At 44.1% G+C, this 16006-nt stretch overlaps 2 protein-coding genes across 8 annotated transcripts in view; one reads left to right on the top strand and one right to left on the bottom strand.

Annotated features, from left to right (window-relative positions):
- Positions 1-8126, bottom strand: part of LOC117361329 (fibrinogen-like protein 1-like protein) — a 66162-nt gene extending 58036 nt beyond the window's left edge. For both annotated transcript variants that reach the window (XM_033946509.1, XM_033946510.1), the window contains exon 1: positions 7950-8126. The gene's annotated coding sequence lies outside the window, so the exon portion shown is untranslated. The remainder of the gene's footprint in view (positions 1-7949) is intronic.
- A 312-nt stretch (positions 8127-8438) lies between these two features.
- PTPN4 (protein tyrosine phosphatase non-receptor type 4) overlaps positions 8439-16006 on the top strand; it is a 272694-nt gene continuing 265126 nt past the window's right edge. For 2 of the 6 annotated variants that reach the window (XM_033945424.1, XM_033945426.1), the window contains exon 1: positions 8441-8931. The gene's annotated coding sequence lies outside the window, so the exon portion shown is untranslated. Of the gene's footprint in view, positions 8932-16006 lie in introns of all 6 variants that reach the window. The other 4 variants (XM_033945422.1, XM_033945423.1, XM_033945428.1 and 1 more) reach the window with 3 other exon arrangements.

Below are 16006 nucleotides of genomic sequence, written 5' to 3'. Positions count from 1 at the left end.
TCCTTATGTTTGTACGGAATCTAACCCCTTTTAACTTTAGAGAGTGCCCTCTTGTTCTCGCTCTCCCTACCTTGGAGAGGGTGAACAACCTGTCTTTATCTACTAAGTCTATTCCCTTCATTATCTTGAATGTTCCGATCATGTCCCCACTCAGTTTCCTCTTTTCAAGAGAGAAGAGACCTAGTTTTTCTAATCTCTCACTGTATGGAAACTCCTCTAGCCCCTTAACCATTTTAGTCGCTCTTCTCTGGACCCTTTTGATTAGTACTGTGTCTTTCTTCAAGTACAGCAACCAGTGCTGGATGCAGTATTCCAGGTGGGGGCGTACCATGGCCTAGTACAGCAGCATGATAACCTTTTCCAATCTGTTCGTGATCCCCTTCTTAATTATTCCTAGCATTCTATTCGCCCTTTTCGCCGCTGCCATGCATTGCGCGGACAGCTTCATCGACTTGTCGACCAGTACTCCCAAGTCTCTTTCCTGGGGGGGGGGTCCCTCAGAGTACTGCAACGGACATCCTGTATTCGTGTATAAGACTTTTGTTACCGACATGCATCACCTTACACTTATCCATGTTAAACCTCATTTGCCATGTTGCGGCCTATTTCTCGAGCGTGTTTATGTCACGTTGCAGGTCTTCGCAATCCTTCTGTGTCTTCACTACTCTGAATAACTTCGTATTGTCTGCAAATTTAATCACCTCGCTTGTTCTACCAATTTTAAGGTCGTTTATAAATATGTTAAAGAGCACAGGTCCATGCACCGAACCCTACGGCACTCAACTCGTGACGCTTTTACAGTCCGAGTATTGTCCATTTACCCCCTCAGTTTCTCTCCGCCAGCCAGTTTTTAATCTATGCAAGTATTTCACCCTCGATTCCATGGCTCGCAATTTTTTGAAGTAGTCGTTCATGCGGGATTTTGTCGAACGTCTTCTGAAAATCCAGATATACAATGTCGACCGGGTCACTCTTGTCTATCTGCCTGTTTACTCCCTCGAAGTGCAGCAAGTTCGTTAAGCAAGATCTTCCTTTGCTGAAGCTGTGCTGGCTGGTCCTCATCAGATTGTGTCCGTCAATGTGATCAATGATGTGGTCCTTTATCAGCGCCTCTACCATCATTCCTGATATCGAGGTCAGACTCACCGGTTTGTAGTTTCCCAGATCTCCCCTCGAATCTTTCTTGAAGATCAACGTAACATTCGCCACTTTCCAGTCTTCCGGAATCCTTCCTGATTTGATCGACAGATTGGCTATTAGTTGAAGCAGTTCAGCTATAGCCCCTTTCAGTTCCTTGATTACCCTCTGATGGATGCCATCCATCCCTGGGATTTATCATTTTTAAGCCTATCAATCTGCCTGCATACCTCTTCTAGACTGACAATCAACCCTGCATATAGCCTGTCAGCTTCTGGTATGTTATGTATATCCTCTTTGATAAATACAGACGCAAAAAATGTGTTCAGTTTGTCAGCAATGGCTTTGTCCTCCTTTAGCACTCCCTTTATTACATGGTCATCCAACGGCGCCACCGCTTCCTTCGTAGGTCGTTTCCCCTTAATATATCGTAAGAATGGCTTGAAGTTTTTTGCCTCCTTGGCTATTTTTTCCTCGTAGTCTCTTTTGGCCCGTCTTACCGCCTTATAGTACCTGCTTTGATATTGTTTGTGCTTTTTCAAGTTTTCATCCGTTTTTCACCTTCCTTCCTTCTCACTCAACCCCATGGCATGACATCTCTCTCCTTTTCTTCACTTCTATCTCTCCCTTCCCCCTCATGCCCTGACATCTCCTCTCCTTCCTTTTACTCTGGTCTGGCATCTGTCTCCTTAGTTTCCCTTCCCTACCCCCATGCCCTGGCATCTTTCTGCTCTCCTTCTCTTCTATCTCCCTCCCCCTGAAGAGCCTGGCAGTCAAGTTCCCCGCATGTGGTGGCAATCAGCTGATTGTCAGCCGTTGAGGAACATTGGGAGAAAGACGCACATGTGCGAATATGCCCCAATGTAGGCCGTAAGCCTGGCTAAGGCGCGGGAGCGCGCCAAATACTCCTAAGGGGTCAGGAAGAGCAGAGAAGGCCTGGGGAAGCCAGAAGACAGCATCAGGTAGGTGTTTGGACCCCAGCCTGGTGGGCGCTGAGGGTCCGGAATAGTAATTGAGGCCTGAGTGTGGGGGGTTGTGCCGGCAGGCTTCGGGAGCGCACCAGAAGGCTGGACTTAGCCCAGCATCACAGAGGGCGTATTTATTTGATAAGGAGAAGGGAAGCTGACGCAGTGTTAGGGCCTCGCGGCCTTGGTTCAGTTCACTTGCGGGCGGTGGGAGGAAAGCTGACCTCACCAGGCAGTCGGGGGCCCCCTGTCCTGTTTACTCCCCCACTAATGCCGGCCCTGGGGCCCCCCTGATATTTTCAGGCCCGAGGCATGTGCCTACTGGGCCTACCCTTTAATCCAGCCCTATCTCTGTCCCTCCTCTCCTCCAGAGTAAACATATTTAGGTCTTCCAATTTCTTCTCATACTTCTTTTGGTTCAAACCAATTACCATTTTCGTTGCCTTCCTCGGGACCACTTCAAGTCTTTTTAAATTCTTTGCCAGATATGGCCTCTAAAACTGAACACAATACTCCAAGTGCGGCCTCACCAATGACCTATACAGGGGCATCAACACCTCCCTTCTTCTGCTGGTTACTCCTCTTTCTATACAGCTTAGCATCCTTCTGGCTGCAGCCATTGCCTTATCACATAGTTTAGATACCTTCAGATCTTCAGAAACAATCACCCCAAGGTCCCTGTCTCCATCTGTGCTTATCAGCTTCTCACCTGCCAGCACATACGGTTCCCTCGGATTTCTACCCCCGAAATGCATCACTCTGCATTGAATTTTAGTTGCCAGATGCTAGAATCATTGTTCTCATTTTTACAGATTCTTTTTCACTGGATGCCTGGCAGTAGACATTTTGGATAGCCAGTTTTTAAATGCAGCTTTGAAGGATGTTTTGGGTCATGGATACTGAAAAAGAGTGATGTGTTTTAAAGCTTCATTTAAATGCACTAGACTGGCTTATTGTGAATGAAGAGATGCTAATTTATTATTCAGTGTGAGATTGGCCTTTCAAATACAAGACAGCTGGCCACATCTGCTTACCCCTGCTCTAATGTTGATGGGTGGCAGAGCAGACTGTTTCTTAGCCAGAGGGACTGTAAATATATAATTTATTTGTTTATTTTATAGCCCATCCTTCCCAGGAGCCCAGAACGGGTTACAAGGATATATACACAGAGTCTTCGGATCAGTGACACATAAGCTACAAAGTCAATAACATACAACTTACAGAGAATTGAGACAGTTTCAAAGACATGCATGCTATGGGGGAGCTAAATATAGAGAAATACTATAGTGGCTATACTTGTAACTGGAATCAATCCATATTATCACATCAAGAAGAATTTCCAGTTTGATAATGATCTTCAGGTTATTTAATAAGGAAATACCTTGATACCCGATCCTCAGAGGGTCAAATTACCCAATGGTTCAAGTGGACAAAGCTCACCGAACCCGACCTTCATAGGATCAAACGTACTTTTTTTATCTTTTTATATATATAATTTTTATCCAGTTTGTCTTATCCACAAGTCATAAATATAAAATTTTTACTTAGCTTTTATAATTTTTAAAGGGGAGCGCCTCCACCAACATGTCCATGTTTCACACGCTTTCCTCAGGGTCGAGGCTCCCTAATATATCTGTAAAACATATAAATATATATAATACCAAGCATTACCCCAAAAAACTTATTTTATAATCTTTTTTAATTTATCTTTATGGCTAATCAAGAATATTATATTACATTGTATTGTTATCTATTTTCAACTTATTATCGCACTTAGTAGAAATCGCTCCATTCGATATAGTATCATGCTATTCGGGAGCATCTTTCGTCAGATCCGGTTTTTAAACCCTTGAATTACTATTTCCTGGAGAAACTCGTCATACATTTTACCGGAAGTGACTATAATATGTATGAAGTGTAACATTATTGACTGATTCAGACTAAAGACATTCAGTCAATTTCTTCATTCAATCCATTTGGAGATAAAGTATTTAATACATAAATCCATTTTTGTTTCTTAGTATTGAGCACCTAAATTTACAAGCACAAATTGAAATCAATTAACATTAATAATTGCTTATTAAGAAGCCAATTATCAGTGCATTCCCCTATTTATAGAATTTGGGGGATGCTGCAGCAAAAGGAATGAGGCTAAGGAATGAAGATGGTGCAGTATAACCTGCACAAACTAATTGAAAGAGAACATTAAATATCTTATAGCTATGCTCTTCTGATCAGAACAAGCTAGTTAGGCTCTGGCAAACTTGATTTTGTCATGTATTGGTGTGTTAAAGCTTACAGGTAGAGAATGGCATGGGGAAAAAATTTATCACCGTTCCCGTCCCATCCCCATGAGCTTAGTCCCCGTCCCCGCTCTGCAAACTGTCAGATCTCATCCGCACAAGCCTCAAATAGGTATGATTTTATACTGAACTTATTTTATTTAAGTATAAAAAGACAAAATTCTCTACAATTGTCATTTTATAAACTCAAATAATATAGAACAAGGGTCAACAAACCCCTATCTCCTCTCCCTTTCACAAATATCCCTTCCACTATTGTGAAAACTGAACAAACTAAATTACTACAGAATGCTACATAGAAAAATCAAGCTAACAGAATACTTCAGTCACATAAGCAGGAATAGTGTTAGGGGAGAGCAATTAGGGCAACTGCTCCCTGGTCAGGGAGAGAGCCCTAAGCCAGCTGGAAGCTAAAGAAGCACACTGTGGTCCCCAGTTATGTCTAATACCAGCTCTAGCAGGATACATATTTCAAATCTGAAATATTCTAATCACAAAATATAAAATAAATTTATTTTTTTTCTACCTTTTGTTGTCTGGTACTTTTATTCTTCAAATCACACTGGTCTCAGGCTTTGATTTTAGGTTCCTTCTGTCTTCATCGTGGCATGGCTGGCTCTTGAAGGTAAAATAGGCGCAAGAGGAGCTGGGGAGGACATGCTGAATCTGACATGGGCGCAATTTTTTTTCCACAGGAGCAAGACTTTTCACCGCTCCCATAGGATGGTAAAAGGTCTTGTCCCCATTCCCATGGGGCAGTGAAAGGTCTTATCTCCATTCCTGCGGGTTTACCGCGGTAAACGGTTCCCATGTCATTGTCTAGTTACAGGTCTTTCATGCTGTTATACTGCATATACCTGAACTTCTTGCAACAGTGCAGCAATTAAGTTACTCTTTACAAAGAATTCTGAGAGTCTTCTAAGCAGAGGTTTCTGGGGGTCAGTGGTCCTTCAGGCCACAAGATATAAATAAATGTTTGAAGTTAACACCTTAAAGGCGCTTGTCAATATATTAAAGCTGAATCACTAACTAATTGGGAGCCAGCAGAGTTCTTCACACACTAGTGAAAAATGTGCAATTTTTAAAAAAAATAAGGAACTATTCTTGCAGCAACAATCTGAACTATTTGCAATCTATGGATACTCTTCAAAAGGAGCATCAGTCAGCAACACATTACAATTTTAAAATCTGATGAAATGTTGCGTGTATTATACACGTCAAACATTAATGATCTCTCAGCAGTTTTTAGGATGTGAGGTATATCAAGGCAATGAACTGAATCCAGTGTAGACAAAGAAAGGAGCTCTTTGCCCAATGAAACTAGTCTCCTACAGGGAGAGAGAAGTTTACAATCACATCTAAACCTGGTAGCTAGGATTGACATTACAAAAATTAGTTTCCTAATTTCACTTTTAGAGGTGGAATTGTGCTGAAAGATTTATATAACACAAATCACCCCGAAGGACCTAAACCCTCATTCAAATAAACATGGAAACCCACCATTCTGATTTGACAGATTTCTACAATCATAAAATCTCAGGGGGGGAGGAAGTGATGTCACCATCCAAGATGGTTGGCTGAATGCGGATCTTAGCTTGGAGGAAACTAAGGGCCTCTTTTACGAAGCCGTTTAGTGTGGGCTGCTGCGGTAACGGCCCCGAAGCCCATAGAGATTTGAAGGGCTTCGGGGTTTTTGCCACGCAGCTTTGTAAAAGAGGCCCTAAGTTGGAACAAGCACTGCGAAGGTGGGGGGGTGGGGGGAGGAAATTTCCCATTTATATGGGGCTCTGCTGACTGGGAGGATTCCGAGGATTATTATAAGGACAGATGGGAGCAGGAGTTGGGGAGAAGGTTTGAGGGATCCTGCATGGTTAACATTATGCAAATGTCTATTTTCTACTCCACTTGTCTCTTCCTTAATTGAAAATGGTTACAAAATATATTACCAATGCTATATGACTTCCCAGTGCTAGTCTCGTATTTATGACCATTACGAAAATCTATGTTGGAAGTCCTGTGGATGTTTGGAGTCTTTTGAACATATAGTATATAGTGGTTGTGTCCTGTGATAAATCTCTATTGGAATATGGTGGGTCAAATAATGATAGTTCATATTACCCAGAAACACTGTCCTATGTTGAAAGAATGCTTTTTACTTAATGTTGCCATATTGGGTTATACCCCCCTGGAGAATTGTTTAGCCTTGTTTGTTTGCACTGTAGCTCGTCTGGCATTGGCAAAACAATGGCGATCCACGAAAGTACCTGAGTAGCGATATTTACTCTGTCATCTAGATTATGTACATCTAATGTGTAAACTAACAGCGCACCAGAGTTAAAAATCATCCAGGCCATAGCGTAGGCCATAAAAGTCGAAGGCTTTTTTTCTTTGATCAGAAAAGAGTACAAATGACTACTTCCAAATATCTTTTGCATGTTAAGGCTGTGCGCTCAAGAGCCATGCCAGAAGACCAAAGTGATCTGGGTTCTCCATGATATGTGTATCCTGCCAGAGCTGGTGTTAGACAGTGATCATGAGCTAGGACCTAACAGAGAGAGAACAAATATTTTTTTATTTTGTTTACACCATAGCACCGGTGTGGAGGAGAGGGCAAAGGGGTGTGGGTGAAGAGGCTACAAAATAAACCCACCAGGACATTTAGAAAAGACACCCAAATTGGGCAGGAAAAGTGAATCAAATTGAATAAAAAAATCAATTCAATGGGCCAAATCAAATTGAAATTTTTTTCCTTGAATTGGGCAGCACTAGTGAGCAGTTGGTAGCAGGGAGTAGGGTTATTAAAGGCGACATCAAAAAGATGGGTTTTCAGTCTACCTTTAAACAAGAGAAAGAACATGAAAGATGGACTCAGGTAGTTTATTCCAGGCATACGAGGCAGCTAGATGAAAGGAAGTCTGGAACTGGCAGTGGAGGAGAAGGGTACAGATAAAAACAACTTGGAACTCTCGAGGAGGTGTATAAGGAGAGATATTGAGGGGCTGTAGCATGAACACCTTTACCTAGGGTGCCCAATACTCTTCCACCAACTGTACGAATAACTCTTTTGTCAAATGTTATTTTCTTTCTGAGCCTTGCAAAAAAACGAAAAAGTGAGACAAATCAAATAAAAAGGCTGATGCAAACTTTCCTGCTCCTTTTGGTTGAGGCATCAAGGCAAGGGCAAATCTCTTATTTAAATTTAAAAAGAAATAAAATATTTATGTCAAGTATCAAAGTGCCAAAGATTGGAGAACTGCTTACAAATTCAAAACAGTAGCCCTTATGTTTCTCACTGAAACTCTCAACATATCATTATTATGGTTCTCAGGGACTCAATAAAGTTTCATAGTCCAAGGCTTTATGTGTCAACACTTCATCGAACCCCTTTTCCAAAACTACTGTATTTTATTTTCATTTTATACTTTAAAAAGTACTTAGCTTTGTGGTGGGGATGCAGGGATATTAAGGCAGTGGTGGACCTCAAAGAACCATCAATGCACATCTGCAAAAAAGGGCGGGCAGATTATTTTCAACGCCCATTTACCTGAACAAATGATTTCTGGAAACTGCCTTCATTATTTGTACGCACTCCGCCCCTCCGCAAGTTTAATATTTGAAATCTTGATGCCGGGAAGGAGGGCTTACAACTTAACTGATGCGCTCCTAATACCTTTTTTGACCGAGCCACGAAGGCACAAGTAAAACCTCAACCTCCTCTGCTTAGCGCTTACCACAACTCTACCGCCACCGCGGGCCCCGCCTCCCCCCCATTCCGATGCTTGACAGCCGCATCCCTCCAATCGCCCGCCCGACACGGGAGCGTCCCCCCCTCGCACCTCCATCGGCCTCCACCACTGGCTCCGCCCACTCATGTCCAGCGTCTCCTCCCCCCTTAGCTCTGACCGAGTAACTTTCGCGCTCTCGTTCCTCTGTCCTCCAGCACAATTCAGACCCACAGACATCCCTCCCCCCAAACCCTAATCTCACTGTGACCACCCCCCCGGGGTAAAATCTCGCGAGAAAACGTCGGCGCGACCGCACGGCGCTCTCCCCCCCCCCCCACTCCAGTCTTCTGACGGCGATTGCCGCCATGTTTGGTTGCTATGCTGTTGCCGTTGCTGCCGCTCGAGTGAGACGCGTCGCTCGCTCGCGCTAGTTCTGCGCGGCGCGCGCGCTTACGCGGATCCGCGCCGACTCGACGGCCAGCCTCGGGCTGCGGAGAATTAGCGGGAAGGCCGCCGCCGCCCAAGCGACTTGTTTTCGCCCCGTCGAAGTTCGGTGGCCTCTTGCAGTGGGCGAGTGGAGCGGCGCGCCGTTGCCCCCGGGCTCCCTCGGCCTCCGCCGCCCGCAGTATGAGGTGGTGCTCGCTGACTGGAGCGGTGGGGCAGCCACTGCGGAGGAGCTGAGACGAGGTGGCGGCGGGGGGAAACGTCCGTCCGACGGAAAACCTTCCTAAGCCCGGGGAACTCGCAAGTGCGGCGCTTTTATCTCTCCGTTTCTCAGAAGGACGTGACTGTCATATGAAGGTATTGACTTTCCAACCCCCTGCGGTTCTGAATATGACATTTTGGGTTGAATTAGAGCTAGGATTTAGTCAGTGTGTGTGGGGGGGATCTGTATAATATATGCATTTGACCAGGGGCAATTCGAGAAGAGTGGTTACAGATTACATTTTGGTCTCGGTACATTAAACAAAAAAAAAAATTAAAATACTTTGGATGAGGTTAAGCTAACTATGCACAAAACCATTCTGAATGATAAAATCGGCCCTCTGCATTTTTCCACACGGACTCTCTCCCTAATGTTTCTTGGTCGGGCTCTGTTTTCGAATACCACACGCTGCTTTCTTTTTTTAAATCTTTATTGATTCTCCAACTTTGACAATGCAGTGCAATTAATTGAACATAAAACGCACTATTAAAAAACACAATTAATGCATAAAACGATCCTTTTCTCCCCCCCCCTCCCAATTATTAATACAAGAAGTCGTGCTATGTTGGTGCAATATTATAATTAAATAATTTTAAATAATCAAAATACATTTCCCTCCCCCCCACCCCTGGATGTGTAAGGAAATCTAATAAAAAGAGGGATGCATGACAATTATTGCGATGCAACGAATGTAGTCGATGGGCTCCAGAAAAAAAACCTGTGCGCCTCTCGGTCATTTTAGCTAGCGATGCTCTTCTGAAACTGGCTGCGGGAGGTGCATTTTTAAAATGTTGACGTCATGCTGTAAGACTTGTGTAATCTCGCAGGACGACGAGTTCCCCCGGTGCCAGCTGAGGTCCGATCTGCGGTCCTGTTGTTGCTGAAATAAAGCGGCCTCTGGCAGGGTTCTAGTAATTCGGATGAAGTTCATTCAATAAGCCGCTGTTAATCGAGTCTGGGTGACGGGAACGTAGTAGTAGCTGCTGCAGGGCAAATTCGAGTGGCTGCGGTTTTGTTGCTTTCCAGTACGGTATATAGCATGCAGGTTGGAAGTTTGAGCGCATTGAAGTTTAGGAAAAGAGGGGGCACATTTGACCTTGTTGGTTTAGTGAGTGTTTCTGAAATGGTGTTGACGATACCCCCCCACCCAAAAAAAAGCAGATCAGTGTCTAGGACCTGCAAACAGTTGAAACATTTGTCGTTTTAGGTTTTCCTTTCTGCAGCCTAAGGCAATATAGTGTAATGTACAAAAGCAGATTAGCACAAAACTATTTTATCAGAAAAAATTGCTAGTGAAATATCAGGTAGCATTACTTTGTAATACCTCCCTGCTAGAAATTAGATCACAAAATGACTATTTATTATATGATTTTGCACAGATAATTGAAAACTTCAGGAAGTTTTTGTATGTTGTCTATTAATTGCTGATACCTGTAGCTTCTAGAAATGAATAGTAGAACTCTTGTGATCTGCATTAGACTTATTTTGGAATAAGTTTTATACTATGGGCTCCTTTTACGAAGCCGCGTAATTTTTTCTCATGCGCTAGCCGAAAAACTACCGCCTGCTCAAGAGGAGGCGGTAGTGGCTAGCGTGGCCGGCAGTTTAGCGTGCGTTATTACGTGCGTTAAACCACTACTGTGGCTTCGTAAAAGGAGCCCTATATATAAATAATGCTTATATTGAGAGCCCTTTTCATATATGCCACATAATCTTAAGAGTGTGTGGTTTATTGTTATAAAACCAACTATTTTGCAGAGGAAGTTTTTTGGTTTTTTTGTGGTGTTAGGGGTTCAAGTTTACATTTTTTTGTATTGGATATGAAATACCTAGAGGTTGTAGACAGAAATTTCTTTAGTTCAAATGTTTTTTTTCTACCCTCCCCCCACCTTTACTAAGCCGCGGTAGAAGACTTTTTATCACGCGCTAACCCCCACGCTAGCCGAAAAACTACCACCTGCTCAAGAGGAGCCAGTAGCGGCTAACACGGCCGGCAGTTTAGCGAGTGCTATTAAGCGCGTTAAACCGCTACCGTGGCTTTGTAAAAGGAGCCCTTAGTGCCCTGTGCCACGGTAGAAACCTCTACCACTGCTCAGTAAAAGAGGACCATAGTTTGTAGAAAATAGAGACTTGAAAGCAATTATAGAATCTATTTTCTTGATTTTAACTTATTTTTTTAAATAATTGATCCAGTCTTGTAAAAGTCTGTATTTTGAAAATTTGCCTCTAGTTTGTGCTTACTGTACATTGGTTAGAATTTTGAGCTGGTGTGTTTTGAGTTTGGTTCTATCCAATTACAGTATATGTAAAAATACCAAGGGCCTTTAAAAAAAAAAAAAATCAAGTCCAATCGTGTGGACTGGTGTGGTAAACACACCAAAGCTCATAGGAATTGAATGGCTTTTGGTGCATTTACTGCAGCAGCATTGTTACCATAGCTTTGTAAAAGGGGTCCTAAATTTGTCTGTTCCTGGAGTAACCGTTAGGGGTATTCATTTTAACTTTGTTGTGTTAGATCTCTGCCACTCTTTTCTGATTCCTAATTTAGAATGTGCATGAAAACAGCATTGATTGAACACTCTAGCTAAAAATATATTCAGTGTCAAATTTACTTCAGCGTGTCACCATGGGAAATTTAATCTGAGTTGACCATGTGCAACTGGCATAAAGCTTATTTTTTTGGATGTCATATTTTACCAAAATTACGTTCAGAAAAAGCTGAGTATTTCTTTTATTGAGGTAGTGTCTGTGTTCTCACAAAATCAACAATTTATATTGGATAATCTTTGAAATGTTTAAATATTCTTTTTTTTTTCTTGTCAAGTGTTTTTCATAAATATTTATATTTTCTTTTGAGAGGTAACAGTGGACTACTAATTTAAAAAAAACCCAAATGCACACATTACAAATACACATACATGCAAACACAGTGTTATTGTAACTGCCTCGATCTACATAAAATACACATCGAAAAAACAGACTACCTAACCCTCACAGACAGTACTTACTCTCATGCCACAGTTACCTACCTCTGTCTCTTTATATCGTTTAAACCAGGGACGCCCACACTTTGGGCTCCTTTTATAAAGGTGCACTAGGGCCTTAACGTGCAGAATAGCGTGCAGAATACCACCGCCTCTTGAGCAGGTGGTAGTCATCGCATCTTTGTAAAAGGAGCCCTTTGTTGGCTTACAAACTACTTTTAAAATGACCAAGTCAAAATGATCTACCAACAATAAAATTAAAAAAAACACAAAGCACACTGTACGCAGAGAAAATGTTAATTATCGTTTATATTCGGGGGGTTTTTTCAGAGAAGTAAAGGCAGATGACTTTAAAATATGCAATGTCACCTCAGTAACAGCTATACAAAAATAGACAAATATACCCCCTCCCCTTTTACTAAACCGCAATAGCGTTTTTTTAGCACAGGGGACTATGCTGAATGCCCCATGCTGCTCCCGATGCTCCCTGCGCTACAGTTTAGTAACAGGGGAGCCATAGTGCAAATTATCACAGGACAAGCAGGCAGCATATTCTCACACATGGGTGACGTCACCGACGGAGCCCCGCAGCGGACAGCCTCGAAAGCAAACTTGCTTGAAGATCTCGAGCTTTCGAGTGCTGCACCGCGCATGCACGCGTGCCTTCCCGCACGAACTAGGGGGCGCATCTCCTGTGAGGATCCTCAATTCGTTTTTTTCCGCGGCGCCAGGAAGACACGTTTTCCTCAGCTTCGCAGCGAAATCTGCCTTCTCTTCACCGCGGCTGATTCTTTTTCTTTTAAAAGTTCGGTCGCTGTGCCTTGAATTTCTTAATTCTTTTAAAATCTAAAAAAAAATAATAATAATTGTTTTATTGTGTTCTTTTCGCGTAATTTTGTGCGGTCGGTGAGCCTTGGGCCTAGGCCCACCAGCTCACTTTGTTCGGCACGGACTTAATTTTTTCTATGTCCCGGCCTCTCACCGTGTTTAAACGTTGTCGCCAGTGTAATCGGGTGATTTTGGTCACCGATCCTCACTGTCGCTGCCTCCAGTGTCTAGGTTCGATCCATTCCACAGAAGATTATCACCGTTGTCTTATTCTTACACCTCGAGCTTTTCGCCGTCGGTGTGCCCAGTTCCTTCAACTCTTCGGTGACATGGAACAATTTTCGGACAAAGCCTCGACCTCGGCGGCCGCCCCGGTCTCGAAGGCATCGACTCCGATTTCGACGACACCTCCGGTCTTGAAGGCCTCGACCCTTGCTTCGGCTGGAGCTTCGGTCTCGAAGGTCTCGACCCTACTTTCTATTTCTGCACCGTCTTCGGCGCCCGTGAAGATTTCCACATCGGTGAAGACATCCTCAGGGGATAAGTCTCCTGGGTCTCTTTCAGGTGCCATATCTAAGAAGCCACCAGAGTCCTCCATGTGCCTTTCTTCCAAGCGTGCCTCAGAGTTTAGGGAATACTCACCTTCGAGGTCGCCCTCTTTGGAGCGCACTGCTGCACCTACGAGGTCAGATTCTTCTGTCTCGGTGCCGATGCTCGAGGACATGCTAAAATCCATCCTGACCACTCAGATATCCTCGATTGTGGCTCAATTGGTCCCGTCCTTGACTCTGCCTTGGGTTGACCAGCCTGTAGCACATCCGGATCCTCCAGTCCTTGTGCCTCGAGGCAGGTCTCGTGCTCCGAAGCAACTCTCCTCCGGTGATTCCTCTCCTGAGTTGCCTCGATTGAAGCACCTCTCGAAGCATTCCAGACATCTTGCTTCAAAGATTCGTCGTGACTCCTCTGCATTGGATACCGAGACTTCACTGCCTCGATCTTCTACCTCGAAGCACGGATCTTGACTACACCGAGCCCCTACCCGAAGCCCTTCCAGGTCGAAGACACCTCCTTTGAAGCCGGCTCGCCGAGACACTTCTCCTCAGGCTTCCACTCATTCAGTGCCTCGAACACCAGGTACTTCTCCATCACGAAGCCTAAAGAGGAAACATTCTCTCACTCCTCCCCACAGTGCAGCTTCTTCTCTGACCATACATCTAGAATCTGAACCAGTCTCTCAATACTCGAGGGAGGCTTCTCCTTCCTACTCAGCAGTTCCACAGTCTCGTAGTCCTTCTCCTGATGCGGCCTTTGATTCAAAGTCTACTTCATTTGCCAAATTTGTGTTTGACATGGGACAAGCTCTCAACCTGGACCTTCATTCAGACTCCAAATATACTCCTGAATATTTGGCAGACATGGAACTTCCTCATCCTCCTAAAGAGTCTTTACGATTACCTATGACTCCGGTCCTCAAACAGACTTTCATTCGTAATATGGAGACACCTTATTCCATCACTGCTATTCCATCTAAGCTGGAATCCCGTTATCGCACGGTTCCCTGTAAAGGGTTTGAGAAGTCCCAACTCTCCCATCAATCCTTGGTGGTGGAATCCTCTTTGAAGAAAGCCCATCCTTCAAAGATCTATGCTGCAGTACCTCCAGGTAGAGAGGGGCGTACTATGGATAAGTTTGGTTGTCGTTTATACCAGAATTCCATGATGGCAAATTGAATTCTTAACTATAATTATGTTTTCACCAATTATTTCAACCATTTCCTGAAATTGTTACCTTCTTTTTATCCGGATATTTCCAAACCTCGTCTTTCGGAATTCAAACTCATCCTCCAGACTCTAAGACTCTTCATGTTACAAGCCTCATATGATGCCTTTGAATTGTCTTCCCAAGTCTCGGCTTTTGCTGTAGCCATGCGTAGACTGACCTGGCTACGCATTGTTGACATGGATCCCAACCTCCAGGATCGTTTGGCAAATCTACCTTGTCAGGGCAATGAGTTGTTTGACAACTCTATTGAAGCAGCCACTAAGCGTCTCTCAGAACATGAATGCTCTTTTGCTTCTCTCATTCGCCCTAAATCAGGGGTGTCCAATGTCGGTCCTCGAGGGCCGCAATCCAGTCGGGTTTTCAGGATTTCCCCAATGAATATGCATTGAAAGCAGTGCATGCACATAGATCTCATGCGTATTCATTGGGGAAATCCTGAAAACCTGACTGGATTGCGGCCCTCGAGGACCGACATTGGACACCCCTGCCCTAAATCTAAACCTGCACCAGCTAGAGCATTTAAACAGACTCCATGTCGTTACCCACAGAAAACGACTCCTGCTTTTTCCAGGCCTCCACCTCGTCGTCCTCAGCAACAACAACGTCAGCAAAAGTCTCAAACTCCTGCTGCTACCAAGCCAGCTCAGTCTTTTTGACGTTCTCAACCTGAGCATTCCAATCTCCCAGTTTCAGAATTCTTCTCTGCCCATAGGGGGGTCGCCTGTCCGCTTTTTATCATCAGTGGGATCATATCACCTCCGATCTCTGGGTTCTAACCATCCTACGAGAGGGATACTCTCTTCGTTTACTTCAGGAGCCTCCAGATCACCCTCCAAGAGAGTGTCCTTCAAATCAGTCGCAACGTCCCCTTCTTCTTCACGAAGCTCAAGCTCTCCTTCGCCTTCGAGCTGTAGAGGAGATTTCTCTTTCCCAGCGGAACTTGGGATTCTATTCCCGCTATTTTCTAGTTCCAAAGAAGACGGGGGATTTGCGACCTATTCTGGACCTCAGAGCTCTCAACAAATACCTAGTCAAAGAGAAGTTTTGAATGCTCTCTTTACCAACCTTGTATTCCCTGATGGATCAGGGAGATTGGATGTGCTCGCTGGACCTCAAGGAGGCTTATACTCGTATCCCCATTCATCCATCTTTTCGCAAGTACCTCCGATTCAAAGTGGGGAACCTCCATTTGCAGTACAGAGTTCTTCCTTTCGGTTTGGCCTCATCCCCCAGAGTATTCACAAAATGTCTGGTGGTAGTAGCTGTAGCTCTTTGATCCCAAGGTCTTCAAGTATTTCCATACCTCGACGACTGGCTAATCAAAGCCCCTTCTCTGCCAGGGGTTATTGCAGCGACCCAACAGACTATTACGTTCCTCCAAAGTCTGGGGATCCAGATCAATTTTCCAAAGTCTCAGTTAACTCCATCTCAATCTCTCCAGTTCATTGGAGCAACTTTGAACACTGTACACCTGAGAGCATACCTTCCGCAGCCACGTCAGGATACCCTCATTCGCCTTTGTCATCAGATCTCTCGTCTTCCATCCATTTCTGCACGGCAAATGATGGTTCTGCTC

Source organism: Geotrypetes seraphini, chromosome 5 (genome assembly GCF_902459505.1).
Source record: "Geotrypetes seraphini chromosome 5, aGeoSer1.1, whole genome shotgun sequence".
Taxonomy (NCBI): domain Eukaryota; kingdom Metazoa; phylum Chordata; class Amphibia; order Gymnophiona; family Dermophiidae; genus Geotrypetes; species Geotrypetes seraphini.
This window is presented reverse-complemented; position numbering and strand designations above follow the sequence as displayed.